At 45.7% G+C, this 24,993-nt stretch overlaps 1 protein-coding gene across 3 annotated transcripts in view; it reads right to left on the reverse strand.

Moving 5' to 3' along the window:
• MARCHF1 (membrane associated ring-CH-type finger 1) overlaps window positions 1-24,993 on the reverse strand; it is a 1,438,547-nt gene that overhangs the window by 531,318 nt on the left and 882,236 nt on the right. The gene's annotated exons all lie outside the window — the stretch shown is intronic.

Consider the following 24,993-nt stretch of genomic DNA (forward strand, 5'->3'; position numbering starts at 1 on the left):
GTCATTGATAGTTTGTGGTCGAGGGTGATTCCCAGTGATTTTACCGAGTTAGTCAGGGTGAGGTTTCCGTTAAGGGCATAGATGGCTTTAACCCATTCAATGATTTGCGGGTTGTCCTCCTTGTTAGAGATGAGGAGGATCTCGGTTTTTCCTTGATTGAGTTTAAGGTGGCTCGTCGCTACCCAGTTTTGGACTTCTTTGAGAGTGTTGTTGAGCCTCAGAATGTCATTATAGGAGGAGGTTTCAATGTAGATCTGTGTGTCGTCTGCATAGAGGTGGAAAGGGATGTTGGCTTTTTTCAGCATGGTGGTGAGGGGTACCATATATATGTTGAACAGTTGTGGAGAGAGAACAGATCCTTGGGGGACACCTCTGGTCACGGGGAGAGGGTCGGATGTGAAGGATTTGATTTTAACTCTTTGGAAGCGATTCTGAAAGAAGGAGGAGAACCATTGAAGGACCACATCGTCCGCACCTACTCGTTCTTTGAGGGCCTTGATGAGCAGCTTGTGGTCTACCGTGTCAAAGGCCGCTGACCGGTCTAGGAGGATGAGTAGGCAACAGTGATCTCAGTCAAGTGAGTTACGGATGTCATCCACTATGTTCAGGATTGCGGTTTCAGTGCTATAGCCTTTTGTGAAGCCTGATTGGTTATGGTCTAGAAGATTGATGTTGTCTATCTGGTTGTTTAGTTGACGTAGCGCACATTTTTCTAGGATTTTGGCTAGGAAGGGCAGACTGGAGACTGGTCTAAAGTTGTTCAGGTCGTTCGTGTCTAGGCCTGGTTTCTTCAGAAGAGGAGTAACCTGGCCGACTTTGAGGCAGTCAGGGATGGTGCCAGTTTTTAAGGAGCTGTTGATGATTTCGAGTGGAGCAAGGGTGAACTTCAGGTCTTTGGCCATTTGGGAGGGGATTGGATCAAGGTTGTGTGATGAGGGTTTGGAGGATGAGATTAGATTGAGGATCTCGGCTTCGTGGATGTGGTCGAAGGAGGACCAAGCGGATGTGGCAGGATCGCTAGAGATGGTTTCGGTTGTTATTAGGTCGATATTGCCATGCGGATGGGCGTTGATGTCGAGAGATAGTTGTCACATAGGGTTTTGGAGGGTTGGGGATGGATAGTAGATGGTTTGGATGTTTGTTTTTTGATGATATCAAAGAGTTCTCTTGGTCTGTTCTTAGCTTTGTCCAGCTCCTTGCAAAAGAAGTTTGTTTGTTCTCTATTGATGTGCTTCTTGTAATTTCTTCTTACTGCTCTGAGTTCCTCGCAGCGGCTGGAGGAGGGGTTCTTTCTCCACTGACGTTCTGTGGCTCTGAGATGTCTTCTTTCTTCGTTGATGTTATGTTATGTTATGTTATGTTATATTTATGCTTCTATAGCGCACGGCCACTCCATTTAGAGCATCCCGGCGTTTTTTCGAAGGTACCCACCAGAAGAGGGAGAAACATAACACTGAAGGGACATGCAACACACCTATAAAACAGCAGCAGCGGACTATGGGAAAAGCCATGTTTTAAGGGCCTTTCGGAAGGACAGCAGGCTAGAAGCCTGTCTTAAAGAAATCGGGAGGTCATTCCAAGCACGAGGAGCTAGATAACGGAAGGACCGACCTCCTGCTCTGGCGCGCTTGACAATGGGAACCTTCACTTTGGATAGCGCAGCAGATCTAAGAGATCTAGAGGGCTGATACCAAGACACACGTTTAGAGATATATTTAGGACCAATACCATGTAAGGCCTTGAAAGTCGTAGTCAGAGTTTTAAAAAGAATCCTTTTATCAATCGGGAGCCAATGTAAGGTAGAGAGAAGAGCAGTGGCTCTGGCTCTTCTTGGGAGGCCGAAGACCGCTCGGGCTGCAGAGTTCTGAGCAACTTGAAGACGCCTGACCAGGTATTTGGGAAGCCCCAAAAATAAAACATTGGCGTAATCCAGTCTGGAGCCAACTAGTGCCTGGACGATAATTTTCCTGTGCTCGATGGATACTAAAGGTAAAAATTTGCGTAGCATCCGAAGGATGCCAAAACATTTCCCAGTAAGAGAGGAAATGTGAGGACCAAAAGATAGGTCGCTGTCAATGATCACTCCCCGATTTTTGGCCTTCTGGGATGAACTAACGGGGGGACACATATCCTGCGGCCACCAGGGTTTCCAATCCGGCTCAGCGATACACCCAAAAAAGAGCAGCTCCGACTTGTCGGAGTTGCATTTCAGTCCATGGTGTCCTAACCACTCGAAAACCGCACTCAGACAACCTCTGACCTGATCGTCGTTAAACAGACCATTCCTGTTGCTCACAAACAGGAGCTGGGTGTCGTCGGCATAAGTGACAATCCGGGCGCCGAAAGACTCCGCGACCGCTGCCAGAGGAGCCATAAAGATGTTAAAAAGGAGGGGGCTCAAGATGGATCCTTGGGGAACCCCCACTTCTAGCAGCGGCATCTCGGCGGAGTAAGGAGGAGCCCAGATTGTCTGCCGGCGGTCGGCTAAGAAGGATTTAAGCCACCTCCACACCGTTCCCTGCAGGCCAAAGTCCCAGAGTCTAGTAAGGAGAAGCACATGGGGAACGGTGTCGAACGCCGCCGACAGGTCAAGCATGACCAATGCCGCCTTTCTTCCAGCATCCAACTCCTCCCGGATGGCGTCTGTGACTTCGAGGAGCGCAATTTCCGTGCTGAAATTCGCACGGAAACCGGATTGGGTGTTATGCAACAGATCATTTTCCTCGATGAAGTTAGATATTGATCTGTGGACAAACCTCTCCGTCACTTTCGCTAGAGCTGGGAGTAAGGAAATAGGTCTGTAGTTGGCGTGGACTAGAGGGTCGAGTGCAGGTTTTTTCAGGAGTGGCAGGATCATGGCGCTCTTCCAGGCCTTTGGAACTACCCCGGATGAGAGTGACATATTTAAAATAGGGTTGACCAACTCATTCAGCACAGGTGCCAAGTACGCTAAACACTTGGCCGGGCACGGATCCTGTGGGGATCCAGATTTAAGGTTGGACAGGATGTCAAAAGAGCTTGCATGATCCAGTGGGGGAAAGTCACACAGCAGAGGACCATGAACAGACATGGGACACCCCAGGCTCACAGGTTGCTGCTGGAAAGTGGAAGAGAGGGAATCTTGAATAGTAGTAATTTTCTGTACAAAATATACAGCCAGATCCCTCAACCAGGATTCAGAGTGCGTATGAATAGGGGTGTAAGCAGAGGAAGAAGTGAAGTCTTTTACCACCCTAAAAAGTTCTTTACTGGAATGCTCCGCCTCATTTATTCTAGATTCCAAGTAAGCTTTTTTTCCAGCCCAGATTGATTTGTGGTAAACTCTAGTCAGTGTCCTAAAATTCAGCCTTTCTGAGTGGTCGTAAGATCGTCTCCAAGCTCTTTCAGCTTTTTTAAGATCTTGTCTAGCTTTTTTTAGCTGCGGAGTAAACCATGGGGCAGATATCCTTTTATTGGCAGAGTTCTGTGTCTTGGTCGGGATCGAACTCTCAAGACACTCTAAGAGCCATTGATGGAAAAAAGCGGTATAGTCCTCTACATTGTCAGATGTAGGACAAGGAAAGTTAATTAGGGTGTTTGATAGCATCTCTCTAGTGAACAGATGGAAAGATTTAGAGAGATGCTTTGACGACCCCGCTAATTTGGACCGTGTTGAAACCAAAATAGGGAGGGAAAAGGAAATAAGAAAGTGGTCCGACCACAAAACTGGCACGGGAAGATCTACCCCAATAGGGAGAGTGGAGAAGATCTGGTCCAGCGTGTGGCCCTTCTCAAGGGACGGTCCTACCACGTATGGAGCTAATCCGAGCACAGAAGTGATATCCAATAGTTTTTGGGTATCTGGATCTGAGCTAACATCCATATGAATGTTTAGATCACCTAACAGGAGGCAGTGATTAGATCTGAGGCAAGGAGTCGAAAGGGCTGCCTGTAGTTCTTCTAAAAACGGCCCCACCGAGCCTGGTGGTCTGTAGACAAGAATCCCTGTACAAGCCTGGGAGGACGAGAGCTGAAGGGTGAAGCCAAGGGCTTCGCTGCCCTGGATATTGTCAACAGGAAAAGTGCGACATGCTATGCTCTTCTTTACTATGATCGCCACTCCACCACCTCTACCAGACGATCTGTCTTTCCTAAATATATTGTAGGCGAAAGGTATGGCATTAGCCAAATCGGGGGCAGACAGATCAGACAGCCAAGTCTCTGTCAGGAATAAGCAGGAAATCTTAGAATCCTGTAATAAATTCCAAATATCCATAACATGGCGAGGTAGGGATCTGGTATTAAGCAATAAACATTGATAGTTCAAGGGTGTACTAACCGTAGGAGATTGATTGCGTTCAAGAAGGCGCCAGCCACAGTAGCTACAACCTTTCCTTAAGGCCCTTCCTCCGGGAAAGACGTGATGGCAGAGACTATACGGAGGACGGAGGGAGCAAAGCTCAGAACAAGAATACATAAGCATAATGAGTCGCAGTGTGAATATAGACCAGATAACGGCCAGGAAGCTAGCCGTCCTGCCCCGTCCGCCTACGTGCCGCTGACGGGCGCAGACGGGCAGGACTCTGGCGCGACTCAGGCGCAGAGAGGGCGCCACACCTGCGCGTCACCGCTGCGCGTTGAAAAGGGTGGAGCTTTAAATAGGCCGGCTGAATCTCGGAGAAACTAACTCTCCAGTGTACCTGCACCAAGATGGCGGCGGCGCGCTTCCAGACCTACCCAGGATGGACACCACCACCCCAGAACCGGACCCGCCAAAGTAGCGGTGGTCTTACAGGATTAGAGTGTGGGAATGAGGGCCAGGCGCAGCGCGGCGATATTAAAACAAGGTAGGCAGCTAAATGCTAAATAAAATGAACAAAAATAGAAAAAACGGGAAGTTTTAAAATTTGGCTGCTGGCGGCGCGGTTACGCGACCCAGCAGCAATCAGTTGCAGTCTCAGCAGTGGACACCTTACCAGGCTGCCCCGAGCGAAGTTCCGCCTTAAATAGGCCGGATGAATCTCGGAGAAACTAACTCTCCAGTGTACCTGCACCAAGATGGCGGCGGCGCGCTTCCAGACCTACCCAGGATGGACACCACCACCCCAGAACCGGACCCGCCAAAGTAGCGGTGGTCTTACAGGATTAGAGTGTGGGAATGAGGGCCAGGCGCAGCGCGGCGATATTAAAACAAGGTAGGCAGCTAAATGCTAAATAAAATGAACAAAAATAGAAAAAACGGGAAGTTTTAAAATTTGGCTGCTGGCGGCGCGATTACGCGACCCAGCAGCAATCAGTTGCAGTCTCAGCAGTGGACACCTTACCAGATGTCCTTGTTAAACCAGGTTCTAGATGGGATGTTCCTAGGTATTTACTGTCTTCGTGTAGCCAATTGATCTAGGATGGCGGACGTGGTAGTGTTGTAGTGTGAGGTGAGTTCAGTAGTGGAGAGGCCTTCCGAGGAGATTGGTAGGGAGGAGGCTATTCTTTCTTCTAGTTCGGCTGTGTTGATCTGATAAAGGTTCCTGGACCATGTGGGGGGGATTCCGATGGGTGGTTGGCACAGGATCCGTTGCGTGGGGTGGAATAGGATTAGGTGATGGTCTGACCAATCTACCGGTAGTATGTGGTCTATATAGATTGCATCATGTTGGGCGATGATGGCGTCCAGGATTGCACCTTTGGGTGGGTCTCTTTTGAGCAGTGTTGGGTAAGGTTGTTGGAATGTAGAAGTTCGTTTAGATATTGTATTGTGGCACTGTTCTCATTGTTCCAGTGGAGGTTGAGATTGCCTAGAATGAGGCTGTTGGTCTCTTTGCGAGAGCAATGGGCGATCAGGTCTGATAGTTGTTCAGTGAGCATGGAGTTGTTCCCAGGGGGATGATATAGTAAGTGGCATTGTAGTAGCTTGTTGTTGGTGGTCTTAATGTTGGTAGTAAGGCATTCAAAGGAGTTGTAGTTAAAGGTAGCGGTTTCGACCACTGATAAGTTATTGTTGTGGATGATTGCCACTCCTCCGCCTTTTTGGTCCTTCCTATCTTTATTAATGATGGAGAAGCCTGGAGGGACGAGCGTGTCTAGGATAGGTGGGGAGGAGTCGTTTAGCCAGGTCTCGGTGATGAAGGCTACGTCTATGTTGTGGTTGAGGATGGATTCTGCTAGTGCTGTAGAGTGTTTTGTGGCCGATCTGCAGTTTATGAGCAGGCAGTTGGTCTGGTAGGGGTCTTTTTCTAGTGGTACGGTAGGGATGGTGATGCGGGAGGCTGGGGGTCTCGGAGGTTTTGGGAGGAGATGGTCATTTCTGAAACCGGTGATTACCTGGATGTTGGATTGAGAGAAGTGGGTGGTGGGGGTTGTGTAAGAGGCGGCCAGCTCGAGCGCCTCTTCCGAGGGCATGGCTTTCGCCGCTCTGTTAGGTCTCCGGGCCTGGGGCGAGGAAGGGGAGTGTGTGTTAGTTGGGAGTGATGATTTGGTAGTCCTGGGGTGAGTGGGGGTGTAGGAGAAGGTGGTGGGGTGGGTGTTAGGGGGAGGGTGTCGAGAGGTTGGTGAGGATAAGATTCAGGCCTTGTATTATAATGTCGATTTGGTTTTCGATGCGGGTGAGGCGGTGGTGTGATCCTTCCTGAGTGGGGGGGTGTTGTTTTTGGGGATTGTCTCCTATGTAGGGGGGTGAGGGCAAATGGTTGTGATGGCTTTTGACGTTAATTAGGCTGTCTGATTGGGTTGTGGGGTGAGATTGGGTTGTGGTCTGGGGTGGAGGAGTGGGGGGAATTGAGGGGGGGTAGAGTGGGAGTGGGAATTGGGGATTGAGGGGCTTAAGGCTGATCTTGCGGTCAGCAGGTGCTACTTGGAGGGTGTTCCGCATTAAGGGTGATTCTGGAGTGTGGGCTGTGGTGGGGGTGCGGCCAATTCTTTGGTTTCGGGTGGATTGGGGAGGGTTAAGGATTGCACAGGGGTGACTGTGGTCCCGGGTTGTGGTGTCGGAAGGGTGTTCAGTGTTGGGGGCTGGTGGTCATCAAGCGTGATAGAGTTGGTGTGTAGAGAAGGAAATAGGATGTCAAAGGCCTCCAGATTGGCGTTGTTGGCTTGTATCAGGACTGTGCCGTTGGAGTATATGGTCACTGAAGTGATCCCGTAATGGGGCAGGAGATTCGGGGGGTAGAATGAGAGTTTGCAGCTATGGATCGTCTTAGTGGTTTTGGTGATTTGGCATTTAAACTCAGGTTGGAGATCCAATGGCCTGGTCTGGCTGTGGGGAAGATGAGGTCCATTTTTATTTGACCTTTCGAGGGACAGTGGTAGACATCCGCAAAGAGGGATTCGGAGAATTGTCTGATCAATTTGTGTTTGAGGGATTTTTGGGCATTATGTGTGAGGTTGGGGGGGGGGTGATAGAGAAGGAGTTAGGTCCATGACGTTTTATGAGGGGGGAGGAGAGGGGGTGTGAGTCTGTTGTCATGGTGGAAGGCATTAGGGCTGGGGTGCTCGAGTGAGAGATCTATGTGGAGCTGGATGAAATCTAGTAGCCCGTTGGTGGTGGAAAGGGCTATGGGCTATGTGTAGGAGGTGGGAGCGGTGGGCGAGGGGTGAAAAGAGTCCGCTGATTACTGTAGGTGGGTAAGTCTAACAGCTCGGTGGACTTGTCGAAGGTTGGGGCGGGGCGGGGAAGGGGAAGGAGTGTTAGAGGATGGGACAGCTGGGAGTTCGAGAAAGAGAGGGGTATACTAAGGAGTTAAGAGTTCCGGTAATGTCGGTCTAGTGACGGGGGGGGCTTACCTGAGATTTCCGGGATTCGCTCGGAGCTAGGATCTGTGTATCCAGGCAGCGGTTCTCATTGCTCCAGTCTTTTTAGGAAAAGAGGAAGGAGTTGTTTTGAGGAGGGAGGGGACGATAGTGATTCCAGGGGGGCTGTTCCCTGCGTCTGAGTCTGTCCCAGGTGTGATTGTGGGCAAGTGTTTCACTTCGGATTGTCCTGGAGGACCGCCATTTAGTGAACAGTAGGGGTGGGGATGTTGTCTGTGGCACTCCGTTTTTAAAAAATACATTTGCACCTCCAAGATGTTTAGGGTAGGCGACGGTTTCATAGTTGAGGTGAGGATCCATTGGGCCTGCTTGTGGGGGTCTCCAGCGTGTTAGTGGAGGTGGACTTTTTACTGTGGGCTGTCCTGGTAGTTTCTGGAGTGCCTGTCCTGACGTCAGGGGCGGGAGGGCGGAGGGGCCGTTCCTCTATGGAGCGTAGGATGATGTCAGGCGATTTTTGCGTGATGTGCCATTATGTACACCATCCTGCAGAGGGGGGAGTCAGTCTCGGTCTGAGTCTCCGTGATTTTGGGTTGGTTTTGGCACTTTAACTGTTCATGTGTGTTCAGGAAAGGGTATCCTGGTGTCGGGGAAGACAGTTGGAGGCTCCGTTCCCCAGTGGAGAGCACTATCCCAGTCTTGCCAGGCGATTTTATGTTCAATGTCCCACTGAGGGTGCCATCTTGAAGCCAGGCATGGTGGAATAGTTGTGGGAGAGTCAGTCGCGGTACGGGTCTCCGCGATTTCGGGTCAGTTACGGCATTTTAACTGTTCCTGTTGTCCATGATGTCAAGGGAGGACAGGTGGGGGCTCCGCTTCCCAATGGACAGCACGGTCTCGGACTTGCCAGGCTATTTTTATCTTCGATGTCTCGCTGTGGGCGCCAGCTTGAGGTCAGGTAGGGGGGAGTCAGTTGTGGCCCTTGTCTCCACGATCGTTGATTGCAGATTCTTCTATTTTCAGAAGCCTGGAGTCAGGGGAAGACGGTCGAAGGCACTTTTCTCCAGTGTTGCTTGGTGTATGGCTTTCTTGGACAGAGTTAGTGAGCGCGATGTCCTGTTATGGGCGCCATTTTAGGGACAGGCAAGAAGGAGTCGGTTTCGATTCGTGATTTTCATCAATCTCCGTGACCTGATTATGTTGCTGCCTTTGTGTTCAGTTCAGCAGCTCTCCTACTATCTGCGGATCTGGGAATGGGTGTCCTGATGTCGTGGAGGGCGGGGGGAGGTGCCGATCATCTGTGGAGGCAGCGGGCTGCCGGCAGAAACAGATGTGGCGGAGCTCCTCGTCGACGGCACGTCTCAGGCTTAACCTGTCCGGTGGTCCGGTGAGTAGTCTTTTCCTTAGTTCTTCATTTGGTTAGTAGGCGAGGCGGCATGTTCTTTTATTTTCTGTACGTTGAACCTTTAGGCTCTTTAAGCGGAGCTCGGTTTCGGAGCTGATTCTCTGCGGCCATCTTAGTAACAATAAATGAAAGCCAATGTTGCAGCAAACCTAGTCACAGGGTCAGATGGGTTATTTATTCCATCTAACATTGCCCTGTTGGGTCAGAGTCATTAGTGGTCTGTTTTTGAGGATCAACAGTGTCTACATCTGCCTCCAGCTTCCTGGGGCTTGTTATATACCCGAGTTACACCCATGTGGCAAGACAGCTTATATCCTACATTGTCCTAGAAAATAACATCTCAACAGTGCACTATCGCACAAATTTGCATGCATGACAATATTTGATTAGTTTCTCTGAAAATACTTTGTTTTCACATCCATCTTTGCCCAAACATTATCACACAATGCTTGTCTACTCACTGGGTGCAAAAATCGCCCTATCTTCATCCACAGGGCGAAATTGCTATCTACATATCCATAACATCACTAATCTAGCATGCACATTGCAAAGGCTGGTTTTTATTATAAATAATAGGCATTCCGATAGGTTGGTAGAGGAGGCACTTCTGCTTAAACTGAAGGTCCATGCATGCTGAGAAAGCACCGTTCTGACATTCCGTGCACGGTGTCCAACTCGAGACCAAGACCAGGTCCTTCACTCACTCCTATCACGTAATGGAGTTGGAGGGTCCCTTGGAGGATTTGTGGCTCTACACCCATACACACTCTAGGTACACTCAGAGTAGGGTCTAAATCGTAAGAGCACGTAAGATTACAATTTTGCATATATGCCTGCATATATTCATTGCTTCAGCACCATGGTAGAAATGTATCTACTGTTTCCTCTTTTGGTGCTTGTAATCTGTTTATTTGCTCTTGTCTCCTAATAATTGCAGCACATGTATTTCAAACAAGAATAGCGTTGGGGCAATAAATATATTTAAAACGTTCCAGTGTAGTCATATATATGGCATACAAGATCAGACTGTTGTAGTCACCCAGACATGGGAGCCTTTCCTCCAGGACACTCCTTTCAGCCAACCGTACCACTACAGGCATTTCCTTAGGCTCCCCATCCTCCCCAACACCTTTCCCGGGTACCACAGACAGCCTCAGACTCCCCCTCCTCTCTCTTCCCTGTGGCCCCATCTCCAGACCCACTCCCATTACCTCTCCCCTTCCCCATCCCTACCTTTGCCCCACCCCTCCCCTTCCCTAGATACCACTCCTCTCTTCCTTCTCCACACCTCTTCTTCTCCCCTACGTAAGGCACCCTGACAATGCAGACAACCAGATTATTAGACTACCAGAGCCACCCCTTACCAATGGAGGCTCTCAGAGCCATACACCTACGCAAAGACCATACCAGTACTCAGGGACCATTGGACTACCCCACTACCCTCATACCCATCCCGCCTCTCCCCCCCCAGTAGCGGCAATCCTCCTCATGGACTAGGATCGATGGCATACACCACATTGCACCCCAGAGCCCAACTCCTCCATATCTCATAGGTGCTCCCCTCCCCCCACATCAACACATATAATACACTCACACTCAGTTGACACCCCTCCTCTCTTTTCTCACCTCCCAATTTTTAAGATGATATGGGGAGAGAGGTGACAGTGATATCTCCACCCCACTGCCTGACAAAGGTTAGGGCCCACTGCACTGCGACACATGGTAAAGGCCCACCATGTGGTAAAGGGGAGTTGGTTGGATCGAACAATAGCTATATATCGCGGCTTCGCACTCCCCCCTCCTACAAAATTGACGTTCCCCCACCCTCATTTTCAACCGCCATGTCTACCCCCGGTTCCACCTGTTGTTTTTTACATTGTGCTAATTACAAGTGTAACATGACTCAGTTGAACGTTTTCATAGTAAACAAAACTTTAATGTAAGTCGTTCCTGAGACCAACAATTAAAAATTACAACACAAAAAAAGAAAGCATCCCAGTGTGTAGTCTGTATACTTTCCTGAGAATAAGTGAGCATGAGTGACTGAGCAAATGGTTCTCTACTGTTTCCATGATCCCTGAGTGATCAAGGTTGTCATGTTTAGTGGTTGCCAGAAACTGTTTGCTCCCTGATACGTTAGGGGGGCTTACAGTGGCACTGTGAGCTGGCTGGTCTATAGGCCATCATACCCTGCAGCGATGTCCGGAATCAGTCTTGACACCAAGCCCTTAGTTTATGTTGCCCAAACAATGCGCAGATCCTACGGAACTGCCAGGGATGTCCGCTGTCCACACTCCTGTTTACCCTAGTAGTGGAGCTACTGTCATAGTGCACTAAGAGTGGGGCTTCTGCCAGGAGAGTGTACATAAGGATACAGTATCCATCTATGATACCTAGAGTAGTACAACTCCTACAAGTACACAGATAGGTTTCTGAGTGAAGTTGAAAAGTCAACATATATTCCAAAATCAGGGCACACACACCGATACTTCAAGCTCAATAATACTGTGCCAGGTGTGAGACCATTTTAAGTGCCTAGCCCTGATCATCTCTAGATATCCACAGCTGCAAAATACCACATAGATGCAAGGAGTGCCCTACCCGTATCTATTATAAGAGAACCATTGTTCAAAATGGTTACTCCCACCTCGATTCCTGTACACAGGATTACAATATCAGTTTTTTCATCTGCCTCTCATTTGGAGGCCCTCTAAGGTTCTCATTTTCAAATTGCACACCACCACCCTATTTTGGAGGCTTCAGGATAGCTGACATTTCATTATTTTATTGGACAACTCAAGTGATTCTCCATAATGGTGGGTGCTAGTTACTTGACATATGATATGGAACCACTGTGCCCAATGCAGCACTCACAGTCACTAGAGTCCCTTTATCTGATGGGACTAGGCAATGAGACAGATTGTATAGGAAAGAAGGACAACAAATGAGACCCTGCAGTGGCTTGGAACATGGCTAACACACATTACCCCACTGGATGGTTTCAGACCGTAGGATTTAACTGGCATAAAAAACTGGGAGATTGTTCAGAGGGATCCCGTATGAAATCCTTCCAAAGGTTAGTGCTAGACTATAGAAAGTAATTGTTCTGCTTGTCATGTACTTGGGGCCTTCCTGACCTTTACATTTGGCTCTCTGCTGAATAGCAACACTAGGCTGCTGTCTACTTGATCCAACATTCAGAAAGATGTCAATCAAACCAACAGGCATGTATTTACACTTTAAATGAAGTAACAGGAAGGATGCAGAGAAGGAGGCCTGCACAACCTATCTTTAGAAACACCTTTATATCTAAAGGCATTGTCTCGCAAACATGTGAAAATATGATAAAGTCACTTAAAAGGTATATTTTTCTAACATGTGGAAGTCTTTTACTTTAGTACAGTAGATGATGTTTTCAAACATGCACTTACAAATGCTCATGCCATCCTCCCATATTTGGTGAGGGGGGTAAGTGAACCAAGAGGGAGGTAAGTTGACATGTGTACCCTCTATATGAACTAGGTTATTATGGTGTTTAGACAGAATGGCAAATTGAAAATATCGTATGACATAAATATCATGTTGAAAATATAGTTTTTGGAACATATTGTGGTATGAAATATCGAGGTCAAGAATATCAAAATTAGGTTTTGTATTAAATATCGATGTTAAAAATATCGAAGTAGAAAAGGTCACTATTAAAAATATCGATATTTTAATGTAATATATTTTAATTTGTTGTGTTTCCTTTTCTTTAGTGTAGCGATTTTTTTATATTATTTTTTTTACAGTTTGAATTTTTTAAATATTTTTCTTTGTTTATTAATTTGTTTAGGAGCGGGATGTTGGGTTTCTAGGGAATTGGTATATTGATTTTCAATTTGAAGAAATTTTTTTTTAGATACATTTTGTGTATTTTTGGAATATTTTGTATAAAGGAAATTATTATTATACCCAAAAAGGGGCCTATTACTATGTTGTTTGTAAGGCTTACGACTGGCATCGTTGGTTTCAATTCTGACCGGCTGATTTCGATTCAGTCGGTCAGAATCGAAACGGGCAGGTCATGCAGGCTGATTTCCGATGGGCTCAAGGAGCCTGTCGGCCAGTCAGAACCAGTCCGTAATTTAAATGGACTGCTTTTTACGCAGGCCAGATTACGATGCATAGTTTCCCGCTGGGTTTTCCATGCCGGCCCTTCTAACATGGAAAACCTGTCCGAAAGTGTGTTTGGGGTCCCTAGCACAGCCCCCTTTCCTTTGTGGCCTCCGGTTAGTGGCCGAGGGGGCACCATTTAATCTCTGCACCCCTTGGGGTGCAGGGATTAACACCACCTCAGATTTCCCTATGGAAGCATGTACTACGGGCAGTTTACGGCCGTAACACAAGCTCCCATAGAGAAATGCCAGATTGCGACCGCTAAATGTTTTTTAGAGGAAATAAAAAATAGTAAAGTTAAATTTATTATTATAGTTTTTTTATATTTTGGTAAAATAATGATTATTTAAGAAAACATAAAAAGAAATAATGATTTTTTCAAAGTCTTTCGGTAAATTGTTAGAATAAAAAAAAGTATGTTTATTTATATGATTTTACTTATTGCATTAATGTTGTAATAGTAAAAAATGATATATGTTAAATGTATATTATTTATTTTAAATTATAATATATGTTGCAAATATTATTTTACTTGTTTTAACATATTAGGGGCTTATTACAATGTTGGTCAGACTTTCCTCCGACTGACACCGTGCCGAAATATGAAACCGACGACCTCCGGTCGGCAGTCCCACCACCTTATTATGATGTAACGCACATGGTGCGGTCGCATTTCCATAACTCACTGGCCGTAACACAAGCTTCTATAGAGAAAAGGGAGTCTTTGTTAATCCCAGCACCCTTTGCCAGGTACCACATGGTGCCTGTCATGCAGTGCAGGGATTTACAGGGAGCACCCTTGGTACCCCGTTGGCCCACAAACGTATACCGAGGAAAGGCCAAGTCACTTTCGGACAGCCTTTCTATGTCAGAAAGGCCGGCAGACTCTGTGAGCCCATCGGCACTGTGTAGGATTGACCGGCCAGTTTCTACTCTGACAGCCGACATTGTAATTTGGCAGTTGCACCGTAAACCTACCATGTCGGTCGGAAATCCTCCGACTCCAGTCGGACGCTTTCTGACCGAGATCAGAATCGGCCCCTAAATGTAGGTTGTAGTTGGAATAGTATATTGTATATGTGTAGTGTCCAGCATTTTCTTTCAATTAAGTTAGGTTGGAGTGGGAATAGTACATTTTGTATATTTAGGGGCCGAGTTCGATCTCGGTCGGTAGGGCACCGAATCGGGTTCGGTATTAGCGGATCCGATTCGGAGGCTGAATTTCAGTCTGATTCGATTTCCGGGTCCGAACCGCTCCGTACGACTCGGTCACAAGCAAACTGTGGCGCGCAATGGAGACGTTTCACAACCGAGCTAGTATGATGCTTGATTCGGACAGCCGGATCGAGTCGGAGCATTCGGCTTGCAATAGCTCACGGAGTTGGACTTTGGGGGTTCACGTCAGACCCCCTCTTATCCGCAGCCTTGCGACACAGACACAGGGGAGACTCATGACAGGCATGTACGGTGTGGACCCATGACAGGCATGTACGGTGCAGATGGCATAGATGCGTACCCACTGTAGGAGCACACTTATCATTGACATACCCATTCAGTTAATGGGAGCCCATGTACGGGTCGTACGGCCGGCTCCTTGTGGCCTCCATATGGCCGCATCGTACTCGCTCGGTTGGACTGCAGGAGTCCAGATTGGTCGGAAATCACCCCTGATCCGGCTCAGTCGGAGTGCTTTTCAACCCAGATCGGAATCGGCCCCTTAGTGTCCAGCACCTTCCTTGACTTAATGTAGGCTGGAGTGGGAATAGTAAATTATATATGTTTAGTGTCAAGCACTTTCTGTAAATTAAGTTAAGTTGCAGGTTATTTATTTTTATAAAATTAGATATATAATATAAAAATATCTATTTTATTTATAAAAACTATAATTTAAAACAGGTTTTAGATTTAAGTAAATTAAGTTTATTGCAATTATAATATTGGAAAATTAAAATAGTTTAAAAAAAATAACGTTTTAGCATTTGATTTTTTATTTATCTTCATTGAAATAATGACAAAAAGACATTTAGTGCATTTTCCCTCATGTACCGTATTTTATATGCATTTTTCAAAAAGCAAGATAATAATATTATTTTATTTTTTAGAATGTAACATACTTTGTTATATTTTAGATTAAATAAAAACATTTTTAATACAGTAAATAATTACAATTTTTATAGTATATAATGCAAACGTTTAGAAAGATATACATTTTTGTCCACTGTAAAAATATGTAATTGAGTTTTTTGCATACATATATACATTTTAGATTCATTTTGTAACACTTATATATTGAACATTTTATACAATATATATTAAATAATTATATAGAGGGGCTTATTACGATCTCAGGCGGAAAGCCTCCACCCTACACCGTCTTGGATTCGGGATGACCGACTTGCGGTTGGCAGTTCCGACTGCCAGATTATGATGCGACCGAACACTGTTCAGTTATATTCCCATTGTTTCCTATGGGTGCTCATATTACACCTGAGAATTGGACGCTTGCCCCGTAGTGCAGGGATATGTCAAGCAACCTCTTTTTGTATTGCAGTGTGTGCTGCAGCCAGCAGCATCTGCTGCAATACAAAAGATATGTTGTAGATAAATGGGTTGGACCCATGTAGTCAGTGGGACCTGGGTAATTAATTGAAGTATATATAGAGGGGTCCCAGACCAAACAAACAATTATTTATTTATACTCACATATTTTTAGAATAGATCCAAAACAAATGAGGGTGCCAAGTGTTTTTATTTTCACTGCACCATGAAACATTCAATGATTGAAAAATCAAAAGTAGAGTACACGAAATTCAGTGCGCCCACAGGAGGAAGGGAAGGAGTGCAAGGAGGGGGATACATTTCAAATAGTTACACATCACTAATCAAAATTCATTATGCATCAATCCACGAGTCAAATCATAATTATCATTGATCCACATATGAGAGGTCAAGAAAAGACATATATCAGACAAAACATTTTTCGTGAAAGAGACTCCTATGATGATTATTATATCAATCTAGGGTTAGGAGTTCTTGGTTGTAGATGATTGTCTACGTTTCGACCCAAAAGGTGTAGGATAGTGGATCCTTACTGCGCGGGTCTTCGTCAGGACGTGAAGGGAGGTGAAGGGTAGAGTGGGGCTAATTCCTAAGCACAAAATAGAGAACAACTCATTACTTAAACCGGTCTCAAAAGAGTCCCGACAGGATTAAATAAGAAGAAAACGGAAGAGCCCGTTTGTCAAGGTTAAAGATTAGATTAGGTGAAGTTTAAAGTAAAATTTTTAAAAAGGAGGGAAGTTATACTAGGGATAAGCTAGGAATAAAGCCACATGCTGGACTTTAAAGCAATTACCTGGCGGAGCGGGAAAACGTGGTCCGTCACCAGGCGATGCCTTGTTCTGCGCTGTATATTGTCCGGATCTAAAGGACCGTAATAGAAAATTATGGCACCAACCCTCATGGTGATTTACTAGAGCGTGTACACGAAAGATCGCTATTAGGCAGCCTACCTTATTGTCAGGACAGAAAGGTATAGAAAACCGATTGTTTGTTGTTCCTCCGTCGTAACGGGGTTTTATTTAAAAATCCTCAAAGTGATAAAAGGTACTCGTACCACATCTGAAAAACACCAAAATATAAAAGGCGTTTCAATTCTCGGGTAAGTTCCCGGTGACTTGATTCTAAAAGGAAAACAAAGCGCGCCGCTAGCTCTGAACTCACCCGAAGGGATTGTGAAAAGTCAATGGGGGAGCGTGCGGGCCAGCGTCTCACCGCGTCTCCTGGAACCAGGAAGTGCTGCCCGGGTAACCAGAGAGGTTTACTACCTCGTAGAAGAAAGACTAAATTACCATTGCTAGGGGTGACAAGGGAGCATTCAATCGCAGATATTCACCAAAACGGGGAGGAAGAAGGACTCCCGTTGTAGTTTGGTATTTCTAACGGGCCAGGTAAAAACAAGCATTGGCAGTGTTGGAAACATATTGGATTTGGAAAAAACTCACAGACATCATTTTCGACCCCTGTAGGCTCATCATGGTTTACGTGGACCTGCTACACAGTGCGGTCAAAAACGCACCAAGACTCACCACAGCGTAAAAAAATTTGAAAAATCCGGAAAAGTGTACCCGAAGGTTCCAATATCAAAAAAACATATTATATTAAAAAAACATATTAAAGGGTGAAAGCGCGAACCTGCCAAACATGGTGGTCGGGCGCACAGTACTTCAAAAAGGTTAGATTGCCGTATAAGTAAAGATTTAATAATAGGTCATTAGGCATAAAGACAATTAGAATATTACTACCATAGGGCGAAAAATGTCTCAATTCGTCCGATAACATACATGCCATAATGATTCTGTGACGGCGCGAACCTGCCAAACATGGTAGTCAGGCGCTCATTTTACATCAGAAACAGTCAGAGAACATTTGTAAAAATGACATTTGGAGAAATGACCTTGGAGAAATCAGCACAGAGCCTTATGAAAAAATATACAAAAAAGGCAAATGAATGCACAGGGCCCCAGATAACATGAGCTTCCCACAGGTTGAAGGATGTGGACACAGTTCAGAGGATAGCCATTTGAGCAAAGCTACTCTCGGACTCATTTAAACCCATACGTACTGAGTCAAAGAATCGGATCCATTTTATCTCCCTCACATTGAGGATGGGTTCTATGCTGCCACCCTTTGGGCCTAATCTGACCTGTTCCAAGACTGTCCACCTCAGGCTTTCCGGGGGGTGATTTTTGGCATTACAATGGTCAACCAAGGGGGCACCTACGACCTTGCATCTTACACGGCTACAGTGCTGCAGAAAACGTACTTTAGCTCGTTGTTGTGTCGGTCCCACATATATCAGGTCACAGGGGCATGTTATGCAGTACACCACATTGGTGGAATTACAGTTGGTATGTGACTTGAGTGGAACTTGTTGCTGTTTATGAGTGAAGACTTTGGTCTGAATTGTCGCTGGACAGGCTTTACACGAGCCACATCGATAGTGTCCCACAATAGGAGGCAGATTCCACATGGTTGTAATGGATGGTTCATCTGGGGTCGTTAGGAATGAGCGCACCACGCTGTCACGGATGTTCTTCGCTTTTTTAAAAGCGTGAAGGGGCGGGCAGTTGCTGTTGAGGTCTTCAGATATCAGATTCCAATATTTATTGATGGTTTTCTGTACCATATTACTTTTTGTGGAGAAAGTCGTTACACAGATAAGGCGTTCATCATTATTGCTCTGTTTTTCTCCAGATTGTAGTAAAGTTTCTCTGGGGTTGAACCATGCTCTCTTCTTGGCTTTCTTAACCAATCGTCTCGGGTATCCGCGTTCAAGTAGTCTATCCATGAGTATGGTCGATTGTTCCATGTAGTCATCCTTCCTACTGCAATTTCGGCGGATCCGTAAAAACTGGCCGAAAGGGAGGTTGTCACGGAGACCCCTTGGGTGATGGCTGGAGTATAAAAGTTTCTCTCCGTGGGTTTCCTGAAAAGCGTGGTTTGTAGGGTCTCATTTTCCACGAAGATTGTTAAGTCCAAGAAATCGATGGATTTCTTGTCAAATTTAATGGTGAATTTTATATCCGGAGATCTAGCATTAAGCCAGTTGAAAAAATTGGTGATTTCATCCTCAGTTCCTGACCAGATACAGATGATGTCGTCAATGTATCTCATCCACATGTGTATTTGGGATCTGAAAGGGTTGGCATCAGTAAGTACGAAAGTGTCTTCATACATTGACATAAAGATTATGGCCAAATCCGGGGCAAAGGCCGCCCCCATCGCCACCCCCTTGGTTTGGAGGTAAAAGCAATTCCGGAAGATGAAAAAATTCCTCATCATTGCAATCTTGAGTAATAGGATGATAAAGGATGTGGGTACCCGGATTGGTGCCTCCCGTTTGTCAAGTGCAATTGTCATTGCCACAAGGGCCTCCTCTTGGGGTATGCTAGTGTATAGTGACACAATGTCACACGTTGCCAAAAGAGTCATATGGATGTCCTTCGATCAAGTTAATGGTGTGTGTGGTATCCCTTAGATATGTTGTAGTGGCCTCTGCCAACGGTTTTAGGAAAAAATCTATATACCTACACAGAGGTTCCAGCAGTGAGCCACATACAGACACGATGGGACGTCCTGGAGGCTGGTGGAGATCCTTGTGGACTTTGGGTAGGGTATAAATAGTAGGGAGTCGTGGGTGCTTCTGGTTCAGATACTGGAATTCGTGTTCTGATAGAAACCCTTGTTGTAAACCGTCCCGTGTGACCCTCAAAATCTCAGCCATTAGGTCTTTGGATGGGTCCCCACCCAATTGTTTGTAACTGATCCCGTCGTTCAAATGTCGCAAGATTTCCCTCGTGTAGTTATCCAAGTCCTGGACGACAATAGCACCGCCCTTGTCCCCGGGTTTGACAACTATTTCCGTGTTGCTTCTTATGGATTTAAGTGCGAATTTTTCGGCTTTGCTGGTGTTGTATTTAACAAATTTTTTGTCTTCCAAGATTTTCTTCACATCACGTAGCACAAGGCTTTCATATGCCAGGATGAGCTGGGTCATGGCATAGGTTGATGGTACAAAGGTAGATGGTACCCTCAGATTTGTTGCTGACGAGGACGGTTGATAGGGCTTGTTCTTAAAAAAATATCTAAGTCTTATTTTCCTAAAGAACTTGTGAAGTTCGACCACAGTGTTGAAGGGATCTGGTGTGGAAGTTGGAACAAAGGATAGGCCACGGCTTAGTACTTTAATTTCATCATCCTGAAGGGTGTACTTCGAGATGTTAATCACCGGGGAGGTCTTTTCTACCATCTGTAGTTCTTCCTGCGGGTAGATCCTTCCCCGTCAGGTCCACGTAAACCATGATGAGCCTACAGGGGTCGAAAATTATGTCTGTGAGTTTTTTCCAAATCCAATATGTTTCCAACACTGCCAATGCTTGTTTTTACCTGGCCCGTTAGAAATACCAAACTACAATGGGAGTCCTTCTTCCTCCCCGTTTTGGTGAATATCTGCGATTGAATGCTCCCTTGTCACCCCTAGCAACGGTAATTTAGTCTTTCTTCTACGAGGTAGTAAACCTCTCTGGTTACCCGGGCAGCACTTCCTGGTTCCAGGAGACGCGGTGAGACGCCGGCCCGCACGCTCCCCCATTGACTTTTCACAATCCCTTCGGGTGAGTTCAGAGCTAGCGGCGCGCTTTGTTTTCCTTTTAGAATCAAGTCACCGGGAACTTACCCGAGAATTGAAACGCCTTTTATATTTTGGTGTTTTTCAGATGTGGTACGAGTACCTTTTATCACTTTGAGGATTTTTAAATAAAACCTCGTTACGACGGAGGAACAACTAACAATCGGTTTTCTATACCTTTCTGTCCTGACAATAAGGTAGGCTGCCTAATAGCGATCTTTCGTGTACACGCTCTAGTAAATCACCATGAGGGTTGGTGCCATAATTTTCTATTACGGTCCTTTAGATCCGGACAATATACAGCGCAGAACAAGGCATCGCCTGGTGACGGACCACGTTTTCCCGCTCCGCCAGGTAATTGCTTTAAAGTCCAGCATGTGGCTTTATTCCTAGCTTATCCCTAGTATAACTTCCCTCCTTTTTAAAAATTTAACTTTAAACTTCACCTAATCTAATCTTTAACCTTGACAAACGGGCCCTTCCGTTTTCTTCTTATTTAATCCTGTCGGGACTCTTTTGAGACCGGTTTAAGTAATGAGTTGTTCTCTATTTTGTGCTTAGGAATTAGCCCCACTCTACCCTTCACCTCCCTTCACGTCCTGACGAAGACCCGCGCAGTAAGGATCCACTATCCTACACCTTTTGGGTCGAAACGTAGACAATCATCTACAACCAAGAACTCCTAACCCTAGATTGATATAATAATCATCATAGGAGTTTCTTTCATGAAAAATGTTTTGTCTGATATATGTCTTTTCTTGACCTCTCATATGTGGATCAATGATAATTATGATTTGACTCGTGGATTGATGCATAATGAATTTTGATTAGTGATGTGTAACTATTTGAAATGTATCCCCCTCCTTGCACTCCTTCCCTTCCTCCTGTGGGCGCACTGAATTTCGTGTACTCTACTTTTGATTTTTCAATCATTGAATGTTTCATGGTGCAGTGAAAATAAAAACACTTGGCACCCTCATTTGTTTTGGATCTATTCTAAAAATATGTGAGTATAAATAAATAATTGTTTGTTTGGTCTGGGACCCCTCTATATATACTTCAATTAATTACCCAGGTCCCACTGACTACATGGGTCCAACCCATTTATCTACAACATACTTCGAGCAGACGCTGGTCTGCGAGGTTCTTTCTTCTATAGATTCAATTCCATTATAATTTTTCAACTCTTGCAATATAATTTGTTTTTTCAATCAACCAATATGGTTGACAAGGAGGTTCTTTCTTATACTGAGGATTATATTAAGCAATTTCTATCAGACTCAGCCAACAGTTTTCTGTCTCCGACCACACCTGCTATTGACTTTTCCCTTAACAATAAAGTAAACAAGTTGGAACGTTTAGAGAAAAAGCTTATCAGAACTAAACTTCATGGACATTTTCTAGCGCAGTGTCTGCAATCCAACATTATCCCTGTAGGCTTACAGGTGAAAGTTGAACCCGCAATCTTTATTGACGTACCCAAGTTCCGAGAAGGTTTCAGCTTTGTCGCGAACAATTGTTCGCGACATTGGATGGTCCTCGGCATTGAAACAGCTAGTGAACAAATTGCAATTCTAACCAAGCAGATAGCGGATTTGAAAGCCGAAATAAGTGGGGACTCCACCCTTACCAACTCTAAAGAGGCCCTGACTAAACTGGTTGCGACCCTCCAGGACTTTGAAACGACTACAATAAAAAGGAAACTTGAAAAACTAGCACGAGATGTGAAATCGTATGACAAGAAAAGAACATATCCCTATCTGCAGGACGATTACTACAGACAGGACAACCAAGGGAGATTCACAAACCGTGGCCGTGGGTCTTACAGGGGTAGACGGAACTTCACAACTTTTTCGGATTCCTCGTATAGTTCAGGTGAGGATTCAGACCGAGCGGGCCCCAGTGGTGCATACGGATACCAGGACTCCTACGGCCCATCTCACCAACCTCCTCCTTTTTTAGGACAGGGAGGATGGAGACCCCCACGGGGCAGAGGAAACAACTGGGACAGGGGAACCGGCAGGGGCCAATTCAATGCGGGCCAAGAGTGGGACTCCGGGAGAGGGAGAGGCACGAAGCAGGTGAGCTTCCCCCAGGAGGAACACGGGGAAAGATCTACCCGCAGGAAGAACTACAGATGGTAGAAAAGACCTCCCCGGTGATTAACATCTCGAAGTACACCCTTCAGGATGATGAAATTAAAGTACTAAGCCGTGGCCTATCCTTTGTTCCAACTTCCACACCAGATCCCTTCAACACTGTGGTCGAACTTCACAAGTTCTTTAGGAAAATAAGACTTAGATATTTTTTTAAGAACAAGCCCTATCAACCGTCCTCGTCAGCAACAAATCTGAGGGTACCATCTACCTTTGTACCATCAACCTATGCCATGACCCAGCGCATCCTGGCATATGAAAGCCTTGTGCTACGTGATGTGAAGAAAATCTTGGAAGACAAAAAATTTGTTAAATACAACACCAGCAAAGCCGAAAAATTCGCACTTAAATCCATAAGAAGCAACACGGAAATAGTTGTCAAACCCGCGGACAAGGGCGGTGCTATTGTCGTCCAGGACTTGGATAACTACACGAGGGAAATCTTGCGACAGTTGAACGACGGGATCAGTTACAAACAATTGGGTGGGGACCCATCCAAAGACCTAATGGCTGAGATTTTGAGGGTCACACAGGACGGTTTACAACAAGGGTTTCTATCAGAACACGAATTCCAGTATCTGAACCAGAAGCACCCATGACTCCCTACTATTTAAACTCTACCCAAAGTCCACAAGGATCTCCACCAGCCCCCAGGACGTCCCATCGTGTCTGGATGTGGCTCACTGCTGGAACCTCTGTGTAGGTATATAGATTTTTTCCTAAAACCGTTGGCAGAGGCCACTACAACATATCTAAGGGATACCACACACACCATCAACTTGATCGAAGGACATCCATATGACTCTGCCCAAGATCTTTTGGCAACGTGTGACATTGTGTCACTATACACTAGCGTACCCCAAGAGGAGGCCCTTGTGGCAATGACAATTGCACTTGACAAACGGGAGGCACCAATCCGGGTACCCACATCCTTTATCATCCTATTACTCAAGATTGCAATGATGAGGAATTTTTTCATCTTCCGGAATTGCTTTTACCTCCAAACCAAGGGGGTGGCGATGGGGGCGGCCTTTGCCCCGGATTTGGCCATAATCTTTATGTCAATGTATGAAGACACTTTCGTACTTACTGATGCCAACCCTTTCAGATCCCAAATACACATGTGGATGAGATACATTGACGACATCATCTGTATCTGGTCAGGAACTGAGGATGAAATCACCAATTTTTTCAACTGGCTTAATGCTAGATCTCCGGATATAAAATTCACCATTAAATTTGACAAGAAATCCATCGATTTCTTGGACTTAACAATCTTCGTGGAAAATGAGACCCTACAAACCACGCTTTTCAGGAAACCCACGGAGAGAAACGCCTTACTTTTATACTCCAGCCATCACCCAAGGGGTCTCCGTGACAACCGCCCTTTCGGCCAGTTTTTACGGATCCGCCGAAATTGCAGTAGGAAGGATGACTACATGGAACAATCGACCATACTCATGGATAGACTACTTGAACGCGGATACCCGAGACGATTGGTTAAGAAAGCCAAGAAGAGAGCATGGTTCAACCCCAGAGAAACTTTACTACAATCTGGAGAAAAAGAGAGCAATAATGATGAACGCCTTATCTGTGTAACGACTTTCTCCACAAAAAGTAATATGGTAAAGAAAACCATCAATAAATATTGGAATCTGATATCTGAAGACCTCAACAGCAACTGCCCGCCCCTTCACGCTTTTAAAAAAGCGAAGAACATCCGTGACAGCGTGGTGCGCTCATTCCTAACGACCCCAGATGAACCATCCATTACAACCATGTGGAATCTGCCTCCTATTCTGGGACACTATCGATGTGGCTCGTGTAAAGCCTGTCCAGCGACAATTCAGACCAAAGTCTTCACTCATAAACAGCAACAAGTTCCACTCAAGTCACATACCAACTGTAATTCCACCAATGTGGTGTACTGCATAACATGCCCCTGTGACCTGATATATGTGGGACAGACACAACAACGAGCTAAAGTACGTTTTCTGCAGCACTGTAGCCGTGTAAGATGCAAGGTCGTAGGTGCCCCCTTGGTTGACCATTGTAATGCCAAAAATCACCCCCCGAAAAGCCTGAGGTGGACAGTCTTGGAACAGGTCAGATTAGGCCCAAGGGGTGGCAGCATAGAACCCATCCTCAATGTGAGGGAGATAAAATGGATCCGATTCTTTGACTCAGTACGTATGGGTTTAAATGAGTCCGAGAGTAGCTTTGCTCAAATGGCTATCCTCTGAACTGTGTCCACATCCTTCAACCTGTGGGAAGCTCATGTTATCTGGAGCCCTGTGCATTCATTTGCCTTTTATGTATATTTTTTCATAAGGCTCTGTGCTGATTTCTCCAAGGTCATTTCTCCA

The sequence above is a fragment of the Lissotriton helveticus genome, chromosome 2_1, assembly GCF_964261635.1.
Source record: "Lissotriton helveticus chromosome 2_1, aLisHel1.1, whole genome shotgun sequence".
NCBI classification, from domain to species: domain Eukaryota; kingdom Metazoa; phylum Chordata; class Amphibia; order Caudata; family Salamandridae; genus Lissotriton; species Lissotriton helveticus.